The sequence below is a fragment of the Amblyomma maculatum genome, chromosome 10 (genome assembly GCF_055883805.1).
Source record: "Amblyomma maculatum isolate TAMU_Amacu chromosome 10, ASM5588380v1, whole genome shotgun sequence".
Lineage (NCBI taxonomy): Eukaryota > Metazoa > Arthropoda > Arachnida > Ixodida > Ixodidae > Amblyomma > Amblyomma maculatum.
The window spans coordinates 135,894,224-135,901,508 of NC_139353.1; the positions used below are offsets into that span (position 1 = coordinate 135,894,224).

Below are 7,285 nucleotides of genomic sequence, written 5' to 3' on the forward strand. Positions count from 1 at the left end.
TTTTCCATTCAGTAGGCAGACGGCAAACGTTACACTCATACTTAAGAGAGGTGGTAGAAATTTGTGAAATTATCGTCCTATATAGACCTCCTTCACTGCGGCTACGTCACGAAAATGCGGTGACGCTGTCGTCGTTAGTGATCGTTAGTGACTTTCGCGTGGTAGGCACACACCAAGAACCTAATGCTGAAAATTTTGAATTATGATAAATATTTCCATCTTTTATGATCTTATATTAATTGGCGGATAATAGTGCCAGCCCACGCAGACTCATTGCTTTCAATTTTTACAACGCTTCAGTCGCTTTGCCATATCGTAATTGTGCGATGGCTTGCTGCTGTCGGGAAATGCAGAGCACAATGCCGACTAATCTTGTCGCTATGACATGCGCTGAAAGTCACGCAAAAAGAAGTTTAGTAAGCTTGGCCAGGTTTCTTGCCGACAATGGTTGCCGCAAAACAGTGGTCCGCCGCCGCGGTGAAGCACCAAGGCTGGATATCGACGCCTGCTTATCGAATATGCGGCAAACGCTTCATCACGACTAACCTGGAATTTATTCACCTTTACGCCAGAGTGGTCTACCGAATCAAAGGTCGCGAATAACTCGAGTTTGGCCTTTTGACGACGCGTGATGGGATCTTGGCACTGTTTTAGTGCCGGTGCTGGCGCGGGTGCGCAGGTAACACATGTAGACGAGGCAGTCATGTAGTATATGCTGTAATGCGTAGGCCTGTTTCTTTGTTGGAGCATGCATAGATGTTTTACCTATGTAAACTATTCCTCAAGCCCGTTTCTTCACTTTGGTAATTGTATGTATGCGCAATGAGCTGCTACGCGAGAGATCTGTGTTGCACGCCTCGATCTGTGATATATATGTTGCATGGCTAACCTTCGCCGCTTTGACGTCAAATTATTTTAATCTACTTCCTGATGGAGATCCCCACTTCACGTTGACAGGTACTGATTTGGATTGGAGCTGCATTTTTTATTTGTTCCGAGCGCTTTTATTTGTATTCACAGCGGCTGATTGTGAATGCGAGTTGTGGGGTTTATTTTACATTGAAACGCGGCCACACTGGCCGAGACCGCGCTCGGCCGCTCTGACTACAGAACCACGGGTAAAGGTAAAAACGGCCCTAGAAAAGAAGTCCCCAGAAGATACAGCCCGAAAAAAAGGTTCCTAGAATATACGGCCCCGGAAAAAACGTCCACAAAGGTCCCCTCAAAAAGCGGCCGCTAGAAAAAAATGTCACGAAGAAATTAACTGAAACTCTGCCCGGAACTCACATCGCGAAAAATGAACATCTTATTGGATGCCTTTTTTATAGAATAGATGTAACAATTGTTTAGCTATCCTCTGGGTGCTTTACATATTTTCATGAACTGGAGAAGGCTTTGCGAGAAAGCATTGCGAAAAAAAAATACTATACAACATTCAGCGAGTTATATCTCCAATGTCCAATTGTGCATAGTTGACAGTTTCCGAGCTGGGAAATATTGCTCTTTAATGTAGGTCTAATCACCTGGCTAATATTATACATTCGAGAGACGTGCTTGTCCTCGACCGCGCAAATTTCGGCGCCATAATGTTTCTTTTTTTTTTTTTTATTGCGAACGCACGGCATCAGTACCATGTTTTGCAAATTTCAAGAGGACGGGTAGAAAGAAGCGCTGTAGCATACATTACTGCAGCTAGACACGAGGAAATTGTCTATGCCTTTAATAAACACAACTACAGAACGTGAAAAAACTATATAAAACGACAGGGTTCAAAATATGAGTAATGTTCAAGCTAAAACCATAAACACAAATGTAAGATAAAAACCGTAAAAGATCACAATGAGTGCAATTCATCGCTGATAAACCAAGCACCAGGCAAGGCGTAAACTCGACTTTGCACTAATTTTGATTGCATTTGTTTGGGGACATTTTAGCCGGGGCCATTTTTTTTTCCAGGGACATTTTACTGGAACCCACGGAACCACAGTGGCCGCTGCAGCTCGTAATTCTAATGGAAACTGACAGCGTGACTACCCGTGATACAATTGTTACCATTAACGACGACAGCCGTCCACGAAGAGCAGGTATAACAGATGCGCAGCGTTGTGATTTCAGCGAATAACGAAATGATACGCAAATCCGCGCGGTGTAAAGGCTACTGTTGCCATGCTGACCTAAATCATGTTAACCATACAGCCGCTCGACGCTAGCGAGGTGCTTCGTGCTTACCAAGAACGCTCGTTTGCCGCTCGGTGTGAAGGATAATCCGATAACGGAATGATGCTTCGAGCGGACTACTTCGTACGCGATTTGCGCGCGCTATTTATGAGCGAGAAAAATCCCCGTCAGCTTACTCGACTGAAAGGTAGTTGTAAGCTTTGTTATTCTCGATGCGTTTCGTGTTTAATTTTCTGGAAGAAAACAGCAAATAGATGTCGCTCATTTTCCCTGGCTGACAGCAGCGCCTCTCTTGTGCGCCTTGAACCCAATCTCCATCGGTATAGGCGTGAGGGTCCGTACGCTGTGCGCCGTGTACGTAGTTTTTCAATGTATCGCTTTTGTACTTACCGATGGTCATTCGTCTGCCAAGAAGGCGCCTACAAATCACAATAACCCGGCCTTGACAAGCTTGGCCACAGTGCCGCGGCCAAGCTTGTCAAGGCCGTGTTATTGTGATGGCCGCAGTCGTGCTTTTTGCCTACCGTGGGATCGCTGACGAGACCAGCGCCACTTCGATCGTCTTGTTTGTTTGCAAACATGAAGGAGGTCTATAGGTTCTGCGTGTTTTTTCAAAAGTGCTGGAGTAAATAATTATAAAACAGTTGTCCTCATTTGCTGACAGTAATAACCCCATTTATTCAGCCCAATGTGGTTTTCTCAAGAGCTACCGCTCCTAGCTCAAACAGAATTTATTATGGATGATTTTTAACGGCCAATCATGATTTTTTGGACTTTTCTTGTACTTCTCGAAAGCCTTTCATCTTATTAACCACAAGAGTCTCAATAAAAAGCTCAATTATTACGGAATAGAGAGCCAGCAAAGAAATTGCTTACAAAAGGCCTCAGTTTGTAATGATTGAAGGACAGAAATGTTCAGGGATATCAGTAAAAACAGGGGTCCCACAAGGTAGCATTTTAGGTCCTCTTTTATATATCCAATACATAAATGATACAGTCGCTCTTTCTGAAACTGCTCATTACGCAATCTACGGAGATGATAAAAATTTATTTTTTTGCAAACACATTAGAAGATCCAGCTTATGAAGCGAATGTGTCGCTGTACAAAAAAAATGCATGTGCTAGAAGTAATTGTTTAAAGCTTAGTCTTGATAAAACTAAAGCCGTCTTATTTCACTCCCGTCGCAGACATATACAGCTGCCTGACATCCTGGGGTACAAAACCAAAATTTAGTAAAAACATTCAAATCCTTGGGCGTATATTTCTCTTAAAATGTGACATGGGATAACACGTGAAAAAATTGCCATCATACGCCGCCTCTGTCATTATCTCCCTACCTCAGTGAACTTACTTTTATGCAACTCCTTGTTTTCTACTTCATTAAGGTTGTGGGGCCCTTGGCCCCTCTGTTTTGGAGCATATCAATGCAACAACGCAGCCGGCCGCACTCGGCCGGCGCCGACGCTACTGCGCATGTCAGGCAGCCTGGACTAAACGTTGGCCTAGACTCTGACGCGTAACGTTGCACTTGACTCGCCGGGCGTCTAGATAAGCGACGAGCAAACAGCCGCTCGGGGCCTTTTTTCCCGCTGGACGGCCCGGGCAGCGGCGTTCGCCGGGGGCTCTACGTGAGTGTGTGCGTTTTCGAAGCGTCGTGTTTTTGTCCGGCAGCGCAGGCGCTTTCCGGCCTCGCCACATGCGGCTTGGCTCTTGTGTTTCCACCTGGTTGTGTGGCGTGTTATCGATGCTCGCTTCCTTGTACGGTGCTGTGCAGCAACTCGCAAGATTTTCTTTCACCATGCGTTTCACCATGCCTTTCATCATAGAGTTTATTTTTGACTGCTCAAATTAAAGCGGTTTCTTTTGTTCACGTTGTTGCCGGTCGTTTGTCGCATGGGTGGCGGCTCACAAACCCCCCTGAGTGAGGGCTGAGGCCCACATTTGGCGCCCAACGGGATTTTTTCTGAGCTTTCAGGGAGTTATTACCCGCCACTTTGAGCACGCACCCGTGCCGCGAGGACCGCCAATGCAAGAGAACCACCCCCGTCCGGAGCCAGCCCCAGTAACTTGCCGGATACAACTGCGTCAAGGAACGTAAGCTGTGGGCCAAACATTTCTCCTCGGACAGTTCCATTTCTAATGCTTCTACGCTCAGGTAAACTTACTAATCGTAACGAGCCAACCAACCACACGACTGACAGAATGTCTGACAACGAGGAAAAAGGGACGGCCGCGGCAGATATGACCGACGTTTTGAGCCGGATAACTACGCTGCTTGATCGACAGGCACAAACTGAACCACCCACCTTCCGTTTGCAGCTCGCAGTGCCGACATATGAAGGGCACACGGACAAAAAATCTGTAGCAGACTTCCTACAAGAAATGCTCGACTACCGTAACACGGAAGCCCTACCAGACGGTATTATTTTACAACGCGTTTTGCCGGTGGCCCTGAAAGGCTCCGCCGCACGCTGGCGGCGTCGACAGACGTTTCAAAACTGGACTCATTTCGAGCAGTTGCTAAGGGCAGAGTTCCTTCCCCCCGACTATGCCGTCCGCATTAAAGATGAATTGTACACTCGCACACAGGCAGAGGAGGAAAGCGGAATATATGCGCTCATTTCAGGAACTTTATGAGCGTGCCGACCCCTTTGCACCAGAAACAGAGAAGGTCACACGAGCGATACGCCAAGCCCACCCACGCTTTCAGGCCTATTTGCGGGGGCGTAGCTTTTCGTCACTGGACGATCTCGCAAAAGCGGCTTCTGATATCCAGGTCGCCATATTAGCCGAATTGACCTATCGGGCTCCGCCCCCTCCAGAAACCGCCCTGGAGCCCTGATGCGCGTGGCCTGGTGCGCTCACTGCAAATGGGGGACTTCGTTTGCCTCCTCCCCTGCCTCGCTCGGTGGACCCGTTCAGCTACCAAGCTCTTGGATCACCGGGCCCCTTCCCACTCCGAGGCCGGAACCCGGGAGCACCCCCACGGCGTACCCAGGGCCGTCGCCGGTCTGCGGATCCAAGCACGCGGCAAGGTATGGACGACTTGTCTGACTTTCCGGTCTGTTTCCAGTGTGGTGGTCGAGGCCACTACAGAAGCCAGTGCCCAAGTCCCCGCGGCTCTCGTAAGCAGGGAAACGACGACGGCCGGCGGTGGTAAGCAGTTACGACCACTTGCCGGCCCGCAACCTACCGGTCCCGGGCGCCTCCTTGCAGCCTGCCATGAAGTGCCGGTAGGCGTGCCGTGTACACAACCTGCAGCACCTGCCGACTGCCCCGCGGTGTCAGATGCAAGTCGTCGTTCGCCCCCTCCTGCTGACGGAGTTGCGGGTGCAAGTCGTCATTCGCCCCTCCTGCTGACGGAGTTGTGGGTGCAAGTCGTCGTTCGCCCCCTCCTGCTGACGGAGCTCGGGGGACCAGAACCACACCACGATGCAGGATATTTTGGTCGTCGCACCATCCTGCTGCCACAAAATACAACCGTGAACGACCGCCGGTGAAGCAGAGACGAGAACCGCTCACCCGGCCCAGATCAACGTGGGAGCCTCCGGCATTACCCAAAAAGCTTCAGGAACAAACGGTGAGCGCTGTTCCGTCAACATTTCGTTGTAATGAGACCCACCTTGACAATATGCCGCTGGTTGCGGTGAATGTGGCCGGAATAGAAGTGCCTGCGCTTTTAGACACAGGCTCTACAGTTTCAGTTTTCGGCGATAGAGTTAAAAACGCCTGTGATGCGAAACACCTCCGGTTACGGAGTGTAAGCACCAACCTGCGTACGCCGTCTACTCACGTAGCACCTGCCACCTCGGCAGCCCGTTTAACAGTCACTATCAATGGGCGAAAGATTAGACAGCGCTTCCTACACCTTTCCGGCCTTTCCTGTCCAGTGATATTGGGCCGTAACTTCATAGCCAAGGCGGGAATCGTGATAGACCTTCGAAACCAAACTTACCAGTACGGCATGAATACTGCGGCATTTAAGTTCACAGCACAACCTGGTGATTTGCATTCACAGTTACTGGCCACAAACAGCCATTCGGACACCGTCACTGGAAGTGGTATTCTCACGGTTTTGAAGTCTTTCAGGGGATCACCAGCCGAAAGGTGCAGAATCGAGAGGACACTGAGGCCCTTCGCAGCAATGTTCACGGAGGCCCCTGGGAAGGTCAACGTTCTGACTCACAGGATAGACACCAGCAGTGCTCGTCCGATCCGGTTCAACCCAAGGCCCTTGAGCGTCCACAAGCGGGCGCTGTTGGATGGTGCCCTCAACGAAATGCTGGCCACTGGTGCGGTGAGACCCTCAAAAAGTCCTTGGGCATTCCCTGTTGTTTTCGCGCCTAAGAAAGACCCACAGCACAGTTGTGCGTCGATTATCGGCGGCTGAACGCTGCAACAGTTCGAGACTCCTACCCCTTTCCATCTGTCGAATCGGTCATGTATTCACTTGGATCAGCAAAGTTTTTTACTACTCTTGACTACTTTTTTACTACTCTGCAGAGGTTTTCTGCAGATCCCGATTGACCGTAATGACATTGAAAAAACTGCCTTTACTTGCCATCGAGGATTGTTCGAGTTTGCACGGCCACCCTTCGGTTTGTGTAATTCACCTGCCACTTTTCAGCGAGTAATGGATATTGTGCTCGGAGACGCTAAGTTTAACTACGCCATGGCCTACATGGATGATGTAGTAGTGTTCTCGGAGAGTCTAGAAGAACACCTCAATCATCTAACCAACGTTCTTCAGCGAATGCAGAATTCAGGTATCACCATTAATCCCAGCAAGGTCCAGTTGGTGGCAAATAGAATCAACCTCCTTGGTTTCGTAGTGGAGCAAGGCACAGTCCGCCCAGATGAAGAAAAACTCCAGGCCATACTGAAGTTCCCACCGCCGACAGACGTCAAGAGCCTCCACCGTTTTTTGGACATGGTAGTATTCTACCGGCACTTCATTCCGAACTGCGCCGACCTAGCACGACCCCTCCATCAGCTACTTCGGAAAGGCGCCCGTTGGTCCTGGACGGACACTGAGGAGGGATCATTTTGAGCGTTGTCCGCAGCGATCGCGGATACGGCACGCCTACGGCTTCCCGACCTCAACCT

General features: G+C 49.5%; 1 pseudogene; it reads left to right on the top strand.

The window, feature by feature from the left end:
• The first annotated feature begins 4,396 nt into the window (after nucleotides 1-4,396).
• Nucleotides 4,397-5,599, top strand: LOC146177514 (uncharacterized; annotated as a pseudogene).
• Nucleotides 5,600-7,285: the final 1,686 nt, after the last annotated feature.